At 39.8% G+C, this 20320-nt stretch overlaps 2 protein-coding genes across 6 annotated transcripts in view; both read left to right on the top strand.

Moving 5' to 3' along the window:
* trappc11 (trafficking protein particle complex subunit 11) overlaps positions 1-20320 on the top strand; it is a 973608-nt gene that overhangs the window by 638307 nt on the left and 314981 nt on the right. The window contains exon 31 of one of the 3 annotated variants that reach the window (XM_051928427.1): positions 19870-19885. The exons of the other annotated variants lie outside the window; for them this stretch is intronic. The gene's annotated coding sequence lies outside the window, so the exon portion shown is untranslated. Of the gene's footprint in view, positions 1-19869; positions 19886-20320 lie in introns of those variants that run through there. 3 annotated transcript variants of the gene reach the window in all.
* stox2a (storkhead box 2a) overlaps positions 1-20320 on the top strand; it is a 412127-nt gene that overhangs the window by 115908 nt on the left and 275899 nt on the right. The window lies entirely within an intron of this gene.

Genomic DNA, 20320 nt, shown 5'->3' with positions numbered 1-20320 from the left:
ATTTGTTTTATCAGAAAGTCTTATTTTTATTGAATGAACTCGAAACAGTGCTTGGGCAATAAGGAGATCTTGATATGCCATTTGTATTAAAACGTTTACAGTTTCCCGTGGGAATAGCTTTTGCAATGACAATTAACAAATCACAAGGGCAAACATTTGAAAAAGTTGGTTTATTTATAAGAGACAAAGAAACAATATTCACTCACGGCCAGTTATACGTTGCATTATCACTCTGTAAGACCAAACAAGGAATCAAAATTCAATGCGATTTTGAAGAATAGTTCATACCAAATACTGTTTTTACTGAAGTTTTAAAATAAAAAGTGAACATAATGCATATGTAACGATTCCCATGTAAAAAACACTTTGTGTTTACACAGGACCAAACCCGGGGGTTGGCGAGCGAAGCGAGCAGTGGGCAGAGCCCTCTAGTATATACAGTATATATAATATATATATATATATATAATATACTAGGTGATTACCCAGTGGCTTCGCTCACTGAGTGCAAGGGAAAAAAATAAAATGTAGTCTATAAGTTATTAAACAGTAAAACATTAACATTTTAAGAAGTAAAGATACATTGAGTACTACTGGAGTGGTTTCAGGTAAACTACATTTTAAAGGCGGTATAACACAACAGGGAAGTAGTACTAACAGCAGCTAAAATGTATTTGGATCATCTCTCGGTAGTAGATCCCTTTTGAAAGGCGCTACACGACTGATGTGGTATAGAAATTAAATTTCTGCCTGACAACCTTGCACTATGTGCCTGTGATTTAAGAGAAAAGTACTGTAATTCTGATAAATGTGGACGCTGCCCTTCTGTGCTTAACGGGCAGAAGGTCCAAACAATTCCCAAGTCCAACACTCTTCTTCTTCACACATGAAGAGGTCTGTACGTCGTCTTAGATGTAAACTTTCCATCTTCTTAAAATAATTGCTCACAAAAGCAACCTTGAATGTTGCGGGGTTTTAGTGACCCGAACTCACCTTAAGGAACAGTAAGTAGTCATGCAGGGCAATTTACAAACAGAGTCCTGCTTCGATGGCGCCGATTACACTCATTCGCAAAGATTTCCACTCTCCCAGGAGCCGACGGGGCACTTGAAGTGTCACAAACAGTGCGAGATGAGAGGATGCTGCCTGAAACTGTGAAGCTCTCGACCCGGCGGAGCAGCCCGACATTCCACGCCTCCCAGCGTCCACTTGAAGGCAGTCTCGTCTTCACATTGTTTACAGCTCGGCGCAGTTAAAAAGTAGAAAAATGGGCTGGACAAAATTATTGGCACCTTTTCAAAATTGTGGGTAAATCGTTTTATTTCAAGCAGATGATGCTCGTTTGAACTCGCCTGTGGCAAGAAACAGGTGCTGGCAATATAGCAATCACACCTGAAGCCAGTTAAAATGGAGAAAAGTTGACTCAACCTTTCTGTTGTGTGTCTGAGTGTGCCACACTAAGCATGGAGAACAGAAAGAAGAGCAGAGAATTGTCTGAGGACTTGGGAACAAAAATTGTGGAATAATATCAACAATATCAAGGCTACAAGTCCATCTCCAGAGATCTTCATGTTTCTTTGTCCACTGTGCGCAACATAATCAAGAAGTTCACAATACATGTCACTGTAGCTAATCTCCCTGGACGTGGACGGAAGAGAAAAATTGATAAAAGACTGCAACGAAGGATAGTCCGAATAGTGGATAAACAACCCCAGTCAACTTCAAAACATATTCAAGCTGTTCTGCAGACTCAGGGTGCAACAGTGTCAGCTCAAACTATCTGTCGACATCTGAACGAAATGAAACGCTATGGCAAGAGAGCCAGGAGGACCCCACTGGACACAGAAACATAAAAAAGCCAGACTGGAGTTTGCCAAAATGTACTTGAGGAAGCCAAAATCCTTCTGGGCGAACTTCTTGTGGACAGATGAGACCAAGGTAGAGCTTTTTGGTAAAGCTCATCATTCTACTGTTTACAGAAAACGGAATGAGGCCTACGAAGAAAAGAACACAGTACCTACAGTCAAACATGGTGGAGGTTCTAAGATGTTTTGGGGATGTTTAGCTGCCTCTGGCACTGGATGCCTTGACTGTGTGCAAGGCATCATGAAATCTGAAGACTACCAAAAATATATTGGGGCGCAATGTCGAGCCCAGTGTCAGAAAGCTGGGTCTGCATCAGAGGTCATGGGTGTTCCAGCAGGACAATGACCCCAAACATACCTATAAAAGCACCCAGAAATGGTTGAAGACAAAGCGCTGGAGAGTTCTGAAGTGGCCAGCAATGAGTCCGGATCTAAATCCGATTGAACACTTATGGAGAGATCTCAAAATTGCTGTTGGGAGAAGGCGCCCTTCAAATCTGAGAGACCTTGAGCAGTTTGCAAAAGAAGAGTGGTCAGAAATTCCAGTTGAGAGGTGTAACAAGCTTGTTGATGGTTATAGGAAGCGCTTGATTTCAGTTATTTTTCCAAAGGGCGTGCAACCAAATACTAAGTTGAGGGTGCCAATAATTTTGTCCAGCCCGGTTTTTGAGTTTTGTGTGAAATGATGTCAGATTTGGATTTTTTTCTGTTTTTTTGTGTTGTTCCAATGCACATAAAGGAAGTAAACATGTGTATACCTAAACATTTGTAATTGCAACAATTTTCTGGGAGAAATGGTGCATTTTCTGGGAAAATTCCAGGGGTGCCGATAATTTCGGCCATGACTGTATGTATGTATACAGTACTGTGCAAAAGTTTTAGGCAGGTGTGAAAAAATGCTGTAAACAAAGAATGCTTTCAAAAATGAAAGTGTTAATCATTTATTTTCATCAATTAACAAAATGCAGTGAATTAACAAAAGAGAAATCTAAATCAAATCAATATTTGGTGTGACCACCCTTTCCCTTCAAAACAGCATCAATTCTTCTAGGTACACTTGCACACAGTTTTTGAACGAACTCGGCTGGTAGGTTGTTCCAAACATCTTGGAGAACTAACCACAGATCTTCTGTGGATGTAGGCTTCCTTACATCCTTCTGTCTCTTCATGTAATCGTAGACACACTCGATGATGTTGAGATCAGGGCTCTGTGGGGGCCATACCATCACTTCCAGGACTTCTTGTTCTTCTTTATGCTGAAGATAGTTCTTAATGACTTTGGCTGTATGTTTGGGGTCGTTGTCCTGCTGCAGAATAAATTTGGGGCCAATCACACGCCTCCCTGATGGTATTGCATGATGGATAAGTATCTGCCTGTATTTCTCAGCATTGAGAACACCATTAATCCTGACCAAATCTCCAACTCCATTTGCAGAAATGCAGCCCCAAATATTCAAGGAACCTACACCATGCTTCACTGTTGCCTGCAGAAACTCATTATTGTACCGCTGTCCAGCCCTTTGACGAACAAACTGCTTTCTGCTATAGCTAAATATTTCAAATTTTGATTCATCAGTCCAGAGCACCTGCTGCCATTTTTCTGCACCCCAGTTCCTATGTTTTCGTGCATACTTGAGTCGCTTGGCCTTGTTTCCACGTCGGAGGTATGGCTTTTTGGCTGCAACTCTTCCATGAAGACCACTTCTGGCCAGACTTCTCCAGACAGTAGATGGGTATACCTGGGTCCCACTGGTTTCTGCCAGTTCTGAGCTGATGGCACTGCTGGACATCTTCTGATTTCGAAGGGTAATAAGCTTGATGTGTCTTTCATCTGCTGCACTAAGTTTCCTTGGCCGACCATTGCGTCTACGATCCTCAACGTTGCCCATTTCTTTGTTCTTCTTCAAAAGAGCTTGAACAGCACATCTTGAAACCCCAGTCTGCTTTGAAATCTTTGTCTGGGAGAGACCTTGCTGATGCAGTATAACTACCTTGTGTCTTGTTGCTGTGCTCAATCTTGCCATGACATGAAACTGTCTTCCACAACCTCACCTTGGTAGCAGAGTTTGGCTGTTCTTCACCCAGTTTTAAGCCTCCTACACAGCTGTTTGTGTTTCAGTTAATGACTGTGTTTCAACCTACGTGTGACATTGATGATCATTAGCACCTGTTTGGTATAATTGGTTGATCATACACCTGACTATAATCCTACAAAATCCCTGACTTTGTGCAAGTGTACCTATAAGAATTGATGCTGGTTTGAAGGCAAAAGGTGGTAACACCAAATATTGATTTGATTTTGATTTTTCTTTTGTTTGCTCACTTTGCATTTTGTAAATTGATAACAATAAACAATCATTATTTATATTTCTTTGTAAATTGATAACAATAAACAATCATTATTTATATTTCTGAAAGCATTCTTGTTTGCAGCATTTTCTCACACCTGCCTGAAACTTTTGCATAGTACTGTATATGTATATTATATATATATAGATATATATATAAATATATAATGGTATAACTTATGTACAACTTGATTATTGAGTGACAAATGAGGGTCAAGTGTCACATGCAACGTTCATCCTCTGGCAGATTCACACAAAGGGTCCATTCCCCTCTCACTTCTGCCTTCTCAAAAAACTTTTGTTACACCAGATTAAGTATGGATCTCATCACAAATGGGTAATTTACTTTCATATCATTTGATCTCGCTTCCCGGGTCCTCCCTGCGTGGAGTTTGCATGTTCTCCCCGTGTCTGCGTGGGTTTCCTCCGGGCACTCCGGTTTCCTCCCACAGTCCAAAGACATGCAGGTTAGGTGGATTGGCGATTCTAAATTGGCCCTAGTGTGTGCTTGGTGTGTGGGTGTGTTTGTATGTGTCCTGCGGTGGGTTGGCACCCTGCCCAGGATTGGTTCCTGCCTTGTGCCCTGTGTTGGCTGGGATTGGCTCCAGCAGACCCTCGTGACCCTGTGTTCGGATTCAGCGGGTTGGAAAATGGATGGATGGATGGATTATTTGATCTAGACATAAACTGAATACTTATTTGATTGTCATAAAGTGAACATTCAGAAACAAGGAAACAGCTTTTTGATAAAATCAGTCTCGAGTTATTGAGCAAAAAATATAATCTTCTTTTTCAACACACTTAAATATTTACAAATTCTCAATAATTATTGTGGTCAACATAAACACCTGAAATCAGTGTTGTTTTTTTATGTAATCATTTCTTATTCTTTTGAAGTAAAAAATCATATCGATATCATTAAAATGTGCAAACTTTCAGTGAGGTTGTTTTAGTTTATATTTTTTTTCTACAGATTTATATGTAGAAAATACAAAATTTTATTAGCTTGTGTTCAAAGTTGGAATATACTGGAAATAACTGCAAAGTTCTTGTGGACGAAAAAGGCACACTGGAAAGCAGACAGATAATATTTTCTCAATTCACTTTATTTATTCATTCGGAGTCGCAGTAAGTAGAGATTCAAAAGAGTATAACTTATTGCCGCAAAGCTCAATTGAACCCTGATCAAAAGCCAGGAGGGGTTTTTTATACTTCAGCATCTCATGATTAATAAGACAGAAAGAACATCCTTATCAAAACAGTAAAGTTAAACAATATGTCTGTTGAGCTAAGCATTATCTGTGTTTTGGAAGCTAAGCACAGGAGAGATGCCTTTGCATAAACCACATGTACTTTCTGCAGCCTTGTGACCTTGTCCCTGAAACATTCACTCTGAGAAAGGGAAAAACAAGAAACAGCTTACATTTTATTCATCTGGACACTATTTCTCCTGAACCCTGGAATAACATATTTTTGTTAGTTCATAAGCCAAAGCGTCTCTCACTGGCAAGTTACAAAATAGTTATTATAAAGATTCTAATTTACTAAACACACAAAATACATGGTGCTGAGGAGAACATTCTTCATCTACATTCCCTTCTTTTTGAACCAACAAAAATATGGGTGACATAGGAGTAACAAGGGAGAGAGTAGGAGAAGGGGAAGGAGTGGAAGGAAAGGAGGAAGAAATGGGAAGCACGCATTCCTCGTGTAACATATAAGCCTTGGCCACGGAGGCAGTGAAATACTGGGACACAATATATCTAATTAGGGGGACTATACAGCAGGCCACAAGCAACAGAATGATAAAAGCAACGGCCAGTGAAATAAAAACTGACCTGAGCCATCAGCCCCAGGGGCTAGAAATGCCAGAAGTGGTAGCTAATTCATTTGAAAGGGCAGTTAAACCTGTCAAAGCACGGGTGATTGATCCATCGGGAGCCATATTATTAGGGATGCAAGTGCAGCACGCATCACCAAACATAGCACATACACCCCTCTTTTCAGCAAGGAGCATATCTAATGCTAATCGATTTTGCCAAGTCATAAGGGATGTTCTATCAAGCTGTTCATGTATCCCTTCAACAGCCTCTTTAGTAAAATTCAGGAAACGCTGTTGGTTGTAATATAAGTAATTAAGCCAATCTACATTTTTATTTATTGTAACTTGGGGGAAAATAGACTCAAATCCGGCAGCAACTTGATCTTGCGCTTGAAATTTATCAGGGACTCCACAAGGGACACCAATGGAATCAAAGTAAATGCCAGGGCCGTGAAGAGAGAATGTGGAGGGGTCAGCAGAGCGGGGTCGACGACGTCGGCCAGAGCTGGACGACATGCGAGGAGAATTCAAAGGGAGGAGGCGGAAAGGCATATCAAGTTGGGTTAATGCGCATGTGCCAGTCCAAACAGGGGGAAGAATATCAAGTAATTTTAATGTACTGCACATCCACCAAATATCAGCACGCGGAGTGGACTGTGTCAACAGGAAAAGTGATAATGTAGAATTAAATGAGGTGGAGTTAACCTGGAAAGTCTGGGAACAGAAGGAAGAAGGGATATGACCAACATCAGTACCTCGGAAGGGGGAACTATAATTACTAGAGAAGCAGGTATAATTGCCTTCATGAGACTGGAACATCGGAGGAGTCATATGAGGAGTGGGGGGGAAAAGAGGAGAGAAAGTGTAATGCAGTTAGAGGCTTTTGGTGTGGATGGAGAGGTAAAAAGGGCAAGGAGACAAGGAAGACCAACAGGGTAAATATTAGAAAGAGGGAAAGGGACGGTAGCCAAATGTGGCCTGGCCATAGCACAGGCGTAGCAATCAGATTGATTTACTTGCTTAGCCGAATATAATACCCACTGTAACCAACGATTCTGATCGCCATAGCCAGTTTCAATTGAAAAAGTGGATGAGAGGGTGGAAATATTCATAATCTTAACAGAAGAAAAGTCTGGACCAGAAGTTGGGGTGACAGGTGTGTGTGCAGGAGAATGAGAGGTGTTAGTAACAGGATTGTCAATCTTAATTAGAAATCTCCCTAAAGGGTCTGTTCCAGATACATATGCCCCTAATATATAGGTTCCTGAGTCATGTAAAGAGGAGTTCTTCAAAATGATGATCAAGGGGTTACAATGGTTGTCAACACATTTATGAGAAGCATGTCCTTTTATGATAGAAAATCGATTTTTCAAACCGTATTTTTGGGCCTCAAAAGGTTGAGAACCCCAGTCCTCAGTTCCAGTGTTAGCAAAAACCCATTGCCAGGTGTCACAGTTACTTCCCCAATAATACTTCGTAACAGTCATACACACGTATTTGTCAGACCAGGTCCACTGGGCTTGTCGACCAGTCCCACAGTTGATAATAGAGCAGAAATCAACCTGCACTGATGTGGTGATTCCTAACAGGAAAGTCAAGGTGACCAGGGCAGTAGACAAGGGAAAAGAAAGCATAGTAGCACAGCAATCAAGGGTGCCATCTCTTGCAATGTGAGGCGTGAATCCAGGTGGGCAATCCTTCCATTTTCACTGCATGTGGTGTGGATAGAAGAACTTGGAACGGTCCTCTCCACCTCGGCTGATGCCAATGTTTCCTCCGAGTGTCACGGACGAGGATCCAAGTGCCTAAGGGAATCGGCGTGTCTTTAGATGGAAGATTAGTCCTCCAGGCCTGGTTAACCTGCTCGTGGACTTCTTTCAGAGAAGCTCGGAGACCTGTAAGACAAGAGAGAAGATCATTGTCCACAGTATGCAGGTTAACATTTGTCGTCCGGTCAGAATTTCAAACGGCGACAGTCCTAATTGCCGGTGTGTTCTTGCCCTCAATCTCATTAAGGCCAGAGGCAAAGTGTCTGGCCAGGATAAATTTGTCTGCTCACAGATTTTTTTGCTAATTTAGATTTTAGGGTGCCATTATCAGTTTGCAATTTCTGTGGTATGCCCCACCTAGGAATAATTTCTTTGATTAAAGCTTAGGCTACAGTTTTAGCATCAGCGTGTTTAGAAGGAAAAGCTTCCACCCATCGGGAGAACACATCAACAATTACTAGACAATAACGGTAACCTTTAGACGGAGTTAGTTCAATGAAATCCATTTGGAGGTGTTCAAACGGACCCATTGGATTAGGTGTAACGGCGGGACTTACCTGGACTTACCTGGGTGCCCTTTCCTACATTAGACTTTTGACATAATGCACAGCATCTGCAGAACTGCTCTGCATATGTAGAAAAGCCTGCAGCTTCCCAGTGTTTTTCAACATCCTGAATTATGGCGTCCCTTCCAGCATAGTCTAGACCATGAGCGATTTTTGCCATATCTGGGAAAGAAGCCTTTGGGAGGAAAGGTTTGTTAGTTTGCCTATGGGTCCAGACTCCATCAGAGAGGGACCCTTCTTTGGACTATTTTCTTTTTTCTCTGTCCGTGGCTGCACTCTGTAAAGAAACAAGTTGATTATCAGGGTCCTGGTTATTTCTCTGTTGGAATAAAGAAATTGGTGTGTTATTATATGCAGCCTGTTTAGCAAAGTGATCAGCTAATTCGTTTCCTTTGCTGACAGGATCTTGTTTTCCTATGTGAGCTTGACATTTAACGATCGCTAACTTTGATGGTTTAGTTATAGCTATTAAGAGGGATTCAATCAGTGTTTGGTGTTGGATCGGTTTGCCAGCGCTGGTCTTAAATCCTCTACTAAAATAGAACGAACGGTGTGAGGTACCTTTACTGTTAGGGGGCTCATGAGCACTTTGTTTGTCTGTATGTGGTTGCGTTAAAACTGCATTCATTAATCCCCCCTTTTTCGTCCACGAACACAGTGAATGGACGAGAATATGGTCAGTGAGAGTAATGCATTTTTATTATTATTTATTTATTGATTTATTTATTTTTTTTAATCACATAGAGCCTTGTCAGCCTGCTATACCACTGCATGCAGCCAGATGGCAGTGTTAGGTAGATTTTGTAAAGGCTGTGCTCCTCCTGAAAAACTTACAATCAAACAACTTCTCAGGCCGCAAGCTGGTACTACTTTTAAATTAGGAATTCATCTCACTGTGGTGCCATACATGCTAGCCTCCAGATCATGGAAAAGTCCGAGGCGGGACCGGGTCAGCGACAACAAGGAAACACTAATTTCCGTGGCGACCCAAATGCCAACTGTAAACAAAGATAATCCATCTCGGGAAACACACAGCACAACTCCACAACAAGAAAACATTCCCACCAAAAGCTATGCAGCCACAGAGAAATATGCTGACTTAACCTGTTGTTTTGTGACCGGTCTTGGAAGGTTTTGAATGATGGTTAAACGGCCGCTAGAGAGAGCTCTTGTATCGCAAGAAATGTCATGACCTAAATATTTAACGATAGCTTGAAGTAACTGCAGTTTTTTTTTTTTTTTTTTTTTTCTTCGACACTTTTTTATGGCCATTTTCACCTAAAAAGAATAGCAATTTTCTGAGTATCATGTGCACTTGTTGTTTATTTATTTTTCTTTTCTTTTTTCTTATCTATATACTGTATCAATTTATTATCTTTTTCTGGCCAAAACCATAAACACAAGGGGCTTCAGTATATCCCTGAGGCATGACGGTCCAGGTCCATCGGCGGTTTTGAAAGGTAAAAGCAACCCAGAATTGAGAATCAGGGTGCACGGAAAATGGAAAAGAAAGCGTTAGCAAGGTCAATAACAGAGAAGTACCGGTCGGACGGGGGTGTTCTAGGAAAAAAACCGCAGAGTTAACTTGTCATAGGACCAGTCAGCCGTTTTACAGGTAAAAATGGGGGAGTTGACTGGAAGGTATGTAATTGGAATAATCGCTCCTCGCCTCACGAGATCAGAATGTACGGCGGCGATGCCAGCCTCTGCCTCTGGAGACAGAGGATCCTGGACATGGTACGGGCGGAAGGAAGATTTTGAGAAAATCACCAGTGGCTCAGTGTGCTATCCTTCCATAATCAATTTTTCCCTTGGGACCACAGTGCTAAGGAAACATGGGGAACCGAATCTCCTAAACAGAAAACGCTTTGTGAATATGTGAGGTGCACTGAAGCAACTGCTTTAGTAGACAACAAAAATACATGGAATGTGCAAAGTTTCAGGGCATGTGCTGGAGGAAAGAAAAGATTCTAACCAAGGTGTGTCCACTTCAGTAGGGAAAATACTGGGCAGTACAAGGCAGGGTGTCCGGGACTTGAAAGTGAGGAAAATAGGCATGAGGGGAAAGAATGAAGGGCTTTCAAGAGGAAGGTGTGTGGGGAGATGTTGAGGGTCCAGGCTGTAAAAGAGGGCTTGGGGTGTGAAGTTTTGGCACAGGAGCTTAGGAATGGAGCAGCAAAAATCCTTTGTCAGGTAAACAAAATTGAGACTGACGATTTAAGTCATAAGATCCCATCCCAGCAGTTTCACAGGGCACAAATGATTTAACAGAAAGGAACGAGTCAATAATGAAACTGTTAATGCTGAGCTGTAATTGCACAGGAACCTCCTTCAGTGCGTGGCTCCTGTGTCCATTTCAAAGGCAGTTTCTTTGCCATTAAAGTCAATAAAAGATCAGTTTCAGCATGACGAGTAAGCAAAGGAAACTGGAAAAAGTGGCTTGGGTCCCTGATATTTCTTAGGACCAAGGAATGTCATTAGGCTCAGGGAGAGGGGGTGACGGAGGCGCTTGTGTGGGCAGTTGCGTCTGAAATGTCCAAGTTCACCGCAGCAGCGGCAGGCATATGACGCTGGCGTCTGCTCCGAAGGGTTAGGCATCTGAGCAAAAGGATTATTAGGGTTTGATAAATGGAACCCGCGTCCTCTTCCGTGCCCTCGCCCTCGACCTCCAAAGAATTTTCCACGTCCTCTCCCCCTAGCCAGGTCAGTTCTTCCAGTATAATAATTTATTTGTGCAGCCAAAAGTTTGGTCTGTGTCTCTGACTCTTTTAATTTAGTCTGACTGTCAGCATGCTCTGCATGATGCTTGTCTTCCTCGAACGTTGCGGTCTTCCAGCCTTTTTTCAGGACGTGCAGACTTTGCTTTGAATGTCACTTCTCAGTCTCGAGATGAAAGGAGGCACTGCAGCATGAGTTCTATCGTTTGTATTGTCTAGCCCAAAGTGATTAGCCATCAGATCTTGCAATCGGTGAGCCAGCTGAAATTAGTGACCAGTTTGTGCCCTTTTTATATTTTTTTCTGCCAGGGCTCCTTTCAAAGGCTCTCACTGGGCGAGGAAAGGACCTTCATTCCAACGCCAAGGGACACCGTTATGATCACCATGATTTACAGTTGCCCATGTGGTGCTCAGCTGTCGACGGAGCACCTGTGTCCACTCTGCAGCATTTGTTTTATACATGTTATCCAACTGCTGTAACAGCTCCACAAATTGCAGTCCACGGACTGCTCGTGCGCTGGGAGACTCTTTTAATTTCTGCTATTGCAATCCAGTAGCACCTTGTGAATGATCTGAATTATCTTCCTCAGGGTCAATATGTGAGGATGGGTCATAATGATATTGTTCATCGTAAAAACCTGCTCCAGACGGTTCGTCTGTTAACAGGGGTGTTGTTGGAGAAGAGGGTGCAGGAGGTGGAAGCGGGGGAGTTTTGGTAAGGAGGGGGTAGACAGATTACGGGGTATAGGGTGTCTTTCTTTTCGGTCTGCTTTCTTTTACTTTCAGGCTTGGGCGCTGTCTCTATCTTCACTTTCTGCAACGCTAGCAATAATTCTTCCTTGTCTTTTTTGTGTTTTGACTTCAGCAGCCAGCAGGTTGTTACGCCTCTGCTTATTCCACTTCTTACATGCCTTTTAAAATCCAACCCAGTCTGCTTCTCTATTAACTGTTTAGGGGACCCACCTTTCAATCCCGACGGTGTACTAGGAGCCTGGTGATTCTCTGAAAATAATCCTTCTAACATTAAGTTTTGAGGACCCTGGGGGACCTGTTTGACTGGCGTGCCATTATAATTTCCCATAGTAAGCGGCAGGCCTTCAACAGAGAGCAACTCAATCCCCGATTATTTCTCGTCCCACTTGTCGTCCCCGGAATCAACCAGTAGTCGACAAGTGGAAATCAACCTCCCCTCTTCCAAATTTCACACGTACTCTAACTGCCCCTTTCACCCCTATTCCTCTTAATATAGGAACGTGCCACTCGGTCCTTTCTACTCGAATTCTTAAGGGATGACTTACTAGCATTCACACTGTGCCGTCACTCTCTATGAATCCCTAAAACCCTTCTAGGTCGATACGGTATGATTCTCTATTCTTTCAGCATGCTTTTATTTTTTATTCTCTTTTATTATTATTTTCTTTTTTCTTTTCCCCGTATACTTCTATTTCTTCCAGCACACCAGTCAAACCAACGGGAATCCCCCGAATCTACTCACCGCGACTCCTTCTGCCTGCCTGGAAAAATCCCATCCAGTTGCTTTTCGTTTCGGTCAGGAGGAGGTCAGCGACTCCCCACGCAGGAAAACGCCCGAGGTTGGCCAGTCCTAACTTTTACCGGAGCTGGTCCTCGATCCGCGGAAATCGGTCCACTTGGACGAACCCGCCCAGGGAGTCGTCTGCCCGTCTCCTGCCCCACGTTGGGCGCCAAAAACTGTGGACGAAAAAGGCACACTGGAAAGCAGACAGATAATATTTTCTCAATTCACTTTATTTATTCATTCGAAGTCGCAGTAAGTAGAGATTCAAAAGAGTATAACTTATTGCCGCAAAGCTCAATTGAACCCTGATCAAAAGCCAGGAGGGGTTTTTTATACTTCAGCATCTCATGATTAATAAGAAAAGAAAGAACATCCTTATCAAAACAGTAAAGTTAAACAATATGTCTGTTGAGCTAAGCATTATCTGTGTTTTGGAAGCTAAGCACAGGAGAGACGCCTTTGCATAAACTACATGTACTTTCTGCAGCCTTGTGACCTTGTCCCTGAAACATTCACTCTGAGAAAGGGAAAAACAAGAAACAGCTTACATTTTATTCATCTGGACACTATTTCTCCTGAACCCTGGAATAACATATTTTTGTTAGTTCATAAGCCAAAGCGTCTCTCACTGGCAAGTTACAAAATAGTTATTATAAAGATTCTAATTTACTAAACACACAAAATACATGGTGCTGAGGAGAACATTCTTCTTCTACATTCTGTAGATATAGTTACAGTGGTTTTCACATGTTGCTTGAACACATAGATAGACAGAAATTCTAGTTTATAGATTAGCTAGAATAGCAGTACTAACTTAGCCCATTGTGAGAAACAGTTGTCTTATACTTGAGTGTGCCCCCTTGATGGACTACTTTCATATTTAAGGTTGGTTTCTGCCCAGTACAGGTTTTCCTACTCATCATGATAGCACATTGGAAGGATTGGGTTGGAAAATAAATCAAGTAAATTGATAAGGCTTGTCTAGGCTATTGTTTTATTAATCTGGACAGTGCTAGTTTTTTTAAAAATAAAGTGTGGGTTAATATTTTGTAAATTATTGTATAATATTTGTATAAAATAGGGTGAGGTAAACCAATAAATGTTCTGGTCTTATGCACAAGTAAGATAAAATACTACATCTAAACTTGAATACTATACACTGTAGAGGAAATTGACTCGCACTGTGGAACAAATACACAAGAGAATGATAAGATAAGCTTGACTTACACATTTATCAACATTTCTGCCTAGTTGCATTCTGATTTGTGGAATGATGAAACTTATCTCAGGGTAACAGAGGATAAGAACATTCCTTGAATAAAGTGACTGTTCCTTGTGAAAACTTAAAAGCATACGTGGGTGATCTTAGTGATTAAGTCTTTCTGAAAATGGGAAGAATAAAGCTGACACAAATACATAAAGTGCACTTGCTGAAAAGATTAACTTGGAACAACAGCATTATAGTAGATTTCGATCATTGTGCCAATGTATTGAACGTTGCTCAAAAATGTTCTTTAATTTGTAAAATGCTTGCAAAACCTGTAAAATATTTTTATAGCCTTACAGCACTTATACGGGAGCATTAAGTACGTAAGCTGGCTAAAAACAATTCTTTCTTTTAAAAACCATTCTATTTTGTGGTTTAGGCATTTTTCCTATTGTTCTTTCTTTTTATTTTTGAAACCAGTACTTTGTAAAGGCATTAATCATGCATGTCAGAAATGACTTATTATATAAAACTTTTATAACTTAAGTTAATGAATTTAAAACTAGTATGAATTAATATATGCCAAACAGGTTGATGACTTTAGAACTTACTAAAACGCAGCAATACTTTAAAGATGACTTCATATGTTTTTCATGATCCTGCCATGCCGTAAAAAGCTAATAGAGACATCATGGCTCAATGAAATGTGGAATATAGGCATTGCACTATAATTATAATTGGTTATTTGGCTAATACAGTACTTTGTTTTATTTTTCTGTCAGCATTGAAACTACATAAAAGTGGAACTTTCACTTAACAGAGGTTACAGACATCATACTTTTTGATAAAGATTCTACCTGTATTTTGTTTTTCTTTGCCAGAGCATTCTAATTAGGGTTCATGACCATTCAAAATATGTCAGTAGTTGTAGGACTTAATTCTGCTGTGCTTGCCTTATCCTCTTTAATACGAAACAGAATTTTCTATGCACCTTTAATTTAGATTATTAATTTAGATTTACATTAATGACGATGTGATTTTTGTAACTCAACTTTAATTCTGAATGTTGGTTTATGGAACAATTGGGCAAGATGACATTGGATCATTGGAAACCTGACAATTTGTATCTGACATGGGTATGCAAAAATGTATTCTCTTGAAACCTGGCATATTATACATGAAATTTGTTGCAAATTCTTTAGGCAGCTTATCTCCAGAGGAGCCGTACATGGCTGTTGACCTTTTTACCAGCTTAGCAGTCCCTAGGATTTCAGAATTTACAAGACATTTCTACCTTGCTTGACCTCTTTAGCCAAGAATGTAAATAATTCTGTTAATTCCTGCCTTGTCTCAGCATGTAACCTGCACCTGCTGGCGTGAAGGCTTTTAAGAGTTTCATTTTGATATCCTTCAGTTTTTAGACCAGTCAAGAGTTTAATCTGTCTGATTTTCTTATTGTTTGATTCATGTGTGGGTAAAGTGATAGATTTAGGTTCAAGTTTGCTGGATTACCAAAGACTGCCATATAGATTTAGTCATTTTCGTGGGCTCTTTATTATTATGTAAACAATTATTTGGGTGTCTCGGAGTGTTTTGGCAGTGAGACAGCGGTTATTGTTCAACTATTTGCTTAATCCATACGATAAACAGTGTACATAAAACATGGAGCATGGTAACTAAATACAACACAACACAGAATCAACATCTGACAGCCTTTTTGTTAAGGGATACCAGACTGGTAGTCAGGGTGCTTGTATGTATCTACTCATGATCTGTATCAGTTAAGGTTAAAGACAAATTTTAAACCTTCTGGTCAGAGTTTTAAAGCTTTCTTTCTAGGTGCCTCTTTCATAAACTGTTTCTAGATTGGGTGGAATCATATAATACACCTGCTCTGCCAAGACATTTAGTGATTTATTGGAGATTTATTGGAGTTGATGGAAAATCAAATGCTATGATTTTTTTCTTTTTTTTTTAACCTGTGGCCCTTCTGTTTTCTTGTTTTGTTATCACGTGATTATGTCTCAAAGCTTCGGTGGTTCAAAGTTGTATGATACAAAGCTTCGGTGGTTCAAAGTTGTATGATACCTGCTAATTCATTCTGCATTACCTCATAATTTAAAAGGGGCTCCTGTGCCTCTTTCAGTATAGCATCAGTACTAAGAGTAAACCAACGCTCACTGGAGATAAATAACCCAAGAAATCTGAATCAGCCTCATCAGTGCTGACCAGGATGTCACTTTTGATGACCTCACGGAATTTTCTTGTTTTTGTATTGTTCACAGCCAGACACTTGTCATACGTTTACCTGATGTTTGTGTTGCACTTCCTGCAGGCTAGTTTGTTAGGAAATTAACATGAGTTTAGATGTCCCACTTACAAGTGGAACTTAAAGGAGCAATAATTTGCTTTTAAAGCATGGATACATTTTAGATGTTCAAATAAAGCATTTAGGGCCAGAGAGAGAGAGTGCGTCATTTTTGAAAGTTTAATTGGATATGCAATCTGGAGTTGGTTAAAGGAGGTGTGGAACAGTGCTGCCAGATTAACCACTACTAACCTTTACAAGCACTTCATAGTCACAGGACTGGGAGATATTCCTTTAAGCATGTTTTTGAGTATCAGGATTATGGTGGTTTTAATAAAGCATTAAGGTAGAACAAATAAAGACAACTGGAGTCTGTAAAAGACTGAATAATAATGTTACCTACTTTTTTGTAGCTATAGGTTGAAACACCATCAAGTCCAGCTGCTTTATAGGATTTTCCCTTTTAACAACCCTACGCGCATCGTGTTCACCGAGTTGTAGCACAATATCCCAGATAGAAGGCTTGATGTTTTGAGTTTTAAAAAGGGTGTAAAGGCTATTGACCTCACTGGAAGTAAAGTGTCTGTGGTGGTGATTTGATTGGCTTTCCCTTGTTGATAGTCTACAGGCCTTGCCATGTTTCCTTGAATTGGTGCCCTCAAGCCCAATGACCTGCTTTGTAGCTACCGTCAGACCATCAGGGTAATGGAAACTTTGTGCCTGAAGAGGACTAAAAACAGCAGTATCTTAACATTTAGAAACTAAATTTGAATTTAAAAGATTATGTCAGTATTATTAGTAGATATATTTAACATACCAAGTTCAGTGCAGACTAGAATATGGCATTATTATCCTCTTAGAATGAGAAATGATCCACTAAAGGGTATTTTCTACATTAACAGGTTACACTCAAAATTGTTTTTTAATATATTTAAACTGTAAAGCATGTGAGTGTTGCAACTCAACAGACTTTTTTCTTATTGAGATGTAAAGCCACTGAAAGATACACAAGATATTTCTTTGCATGTAAGCTGCTACACCAGTGGAAATATAATAACACACTTAATGTGGAAGTTTTATTAGAACAATTACTAAATCAAAAACAATGATAGAAGAGAAATGAACAGCCTAGTTAGCTCACCATCCAGAAAGAGCAAGAATAAAAAAAATATTAAGGTAGTTAATTCATTTATACTAAACTGAAAGTAACATAAATCATTTCTATGAAAAAAACACTGTAGTAACCTGTATAAGTATATAAGGACTAGGACCAGTGCTGAATAGGTAATTAACAACAACAACAACATTTATTTATATAGCACATTTTCATACAAAAAAGTAGCTCAAAATGCTTTACATAATGAAGAAAAGAAAAACAAAAGACAAAGTAAGAAATTAAAATAAGACAACAGTAGTTAACATAGAATAAGAGTAAGTTCCGATGGCCAGGGAGGACAGAAAAAACAAAAAAAAACTCCAGACGGCTGAAGAAAAAAATAAAATCTGCAGGGGTTCCAGGCCACAAGACCGCCCAGTCCTCCCTGGGCATTCAACCGAAAATAAATGAAATAGTCCTCTTTGTATTTCAGTTTCTCACGTAAGGACTTGATGATGATGGTCATGCTAGGGGTGGGCGGTATGACCAAAATTCTATATCACGGTATTTTTCTAAATTATCCCGGTTTCACGGTATTCAACGGTATTTTTTTCCCCATGCATGAGTGGATGTTAACCACATTTTCCACTGCAATTACTGGCTAAGAATAACATATTCCATTGTAATGAGAATTGTACATTGTACAAAATAACATTTTAATGTGCACACAATTATTAATACAGTTTTGCATTGCCCCATAAAGTGATAGTTTTTAAGGGGGTGGCACTAATGGAGAAGGTATCACATTGCATGACAGATGCAGTCAAAATATAGAACCTTTTTATTGAACAAATTTTGCAAAAACAAACTAATTTTGACAACATATTTTCAACCATACAAAGAGGCATTTAGACTTAGTAAAATATCCAGAAGTGCTTGTCAAAAATTGTATTGCACCGAATATGTCTTAGAAAAGGAATAAATAGTAAATATTTTTTGTAAACCAACTACACTTTCTGTTAATGTTAACAATCTCTGTCCACTGACATGTTAAAGTGACTTTTTAAACAACTTTATCATCATTAAACTGCATAATATTTAAACTAATAAATAATAACAATAAAATAAATAATAGTATTATTACTGATAGTTGCACTATTACTTCAAGACTTCAAGCCCAGGTGCATTACACAGTATTCACCAAATTAAAATAAAATACAACAAGTGCAACTTGGTGATGACATCTTTACCAGCTGAACCATCATTTAGTCAAACTGCATTAATATGGACCTTGCTTCAAGCTAAGCTATACTGGGAAGAAAAAAACAAACTATATGTCGAGAACAAAGTCAACATTTCCACTTTATTCTCGCCGTTTATGTTGAGATTAAAGTCGACATTTCCACTTTATTCTCATAGTTTACTTCATAATTAAAGTAGAATGTCGTAAACTAAACTTCTTCCTAAAATCAATGTTTAGTCAATTACTTAATTTACCCCGTCATAAATTAATGCAGCACATTAAATGCTTTGTGTTACGTTCCCCGACCCAGTGGTTAATCACTACGCTTCTTAAACTGACTTCCTCCGCACTAAGAGAAGACAGCGATCACCATACAGAATCCATTCACTTCATGATATTCCTGCTTTCTGAAAATTTAGAATGCTAAGATAAATACTTGATATCATTTTCATGATGAAATGCATTAAAGCAGGTACTACACATGCACGGTAGTGAGGCGGTAGTGCTGCTTCCTCGCAGTAAGGGGTCCCCAGGCGTACGTTCAGTGAAGAGAACTTTATGGCAGGTGTGACGAGGCTCCAAAAAACTGGATGTATGAATAGCTATCGCACAGGTTTAACTTAAATATTGTGTAAATGTTGGGTTTGTGATCTGCTGGTCGGAGACACGAACACAGAATTCAATGCATGTTCTTCTGAGCGGACTATCTTTATTGCATGCATGCTGTCTCTATCTGACGTGGGCTACCAAAACCCCAGTTCCTATCTTTCCTTTTTCTTTCACCACATAACCAATCACCAAACGATAAACGTCATTGTGAAATTAAAACACGTTATAAACTTAGCCCACGGAGTGTTCAGAACTTTAAAAATATCTTTGTTATACATGTTTAATTATGCCATCCATTCAGAGTTGCGCCCATCTCTGAACGAATCACTTAACACAAAGCATTTAATGTGCTATATAACTTATGACGGGGTTTGAGAAAATCTAGTAAATTAAATATTCATTTTATGATGAAGTTTAGTTTTAGGATGTTCTACTTTAATGACAAATTACGAGAATAAAGTCAACATGTTGACTTTATTCTCGTCATAAGTGTCAAGATTAAAGTAAAAATGTCGAGAATAAAGTCAAAATGTCATCACACTATTACACAGTACCCAGGTACATTACACTGTATTGAAAACAAATAAAACAAGTACAACTTGGCTTGCAGTATTATCCAGTAGTATAGAAACAGTATTTACACATCTGACCTTTTAAAACTAAAGCATCTCCAGGCGACAGACGTGACTGCTTTTTTTCGGCTCTCTGTCCATTTTCACCGCACGGCATACCTATGCTACCGCCCACTATTTGGTGGTGTAGCAGTGAAAAAGAGCCCTAGTGCAACAAATCTGTGTTTAGCGGTGTAGCAGTGAAAAAGGTCCCCACTTGAACAGTTTCCCGCTGCGCCACGTTCCGAACGTCGTTTAGGCAATTTAAACCGGTGTTGCGGTATAAGAAAAATCCATATCATAAAAAAAATAAAAAACGGTTTTCGGTATGAACAGGTATACCGCCCAACACTAGGTCATGCAGACTTCTGGCTTTTAATCCATCAATGTTGGAACATCATGGTGCTTTGAGTAGATCTACCACAAAGAAACCGGAAAAAATAACAGAAGAGAGAGTAGGGGTTAGTACGGATTTTAGAGCCACCATGAATAGTTAGTATAATGAATTGGATATACAGAGTATCAGGATTAAATTAAAGTGAAGTTATGAGAAGGCCATGTTAAAGTAACGTTGTTTCAGCAGTTTTTTAAAGTGCTCCACTGTATTAGCCTGGCGAATTCC

Source organism: Erpetoichthys calabaricus, chromosome 5, assembly GCF_900747795.2.
Source record: "Erpetoichthys calabaricus chromosome 5, fErpCal1.3, whole genome shotgun sequence".
Classification (NCBI taxonomy): Eukaryota; Metazoa; Chordata; class Cladistia; order Polypteriformes; family Polypteridae; genus Erpetoichthys; species Erpetoichthys calabaricus.
Note: the sequence above shows the minus strand (reverse complement) of the source record. Positions and strands in the feature narration are given on the sequence as shown.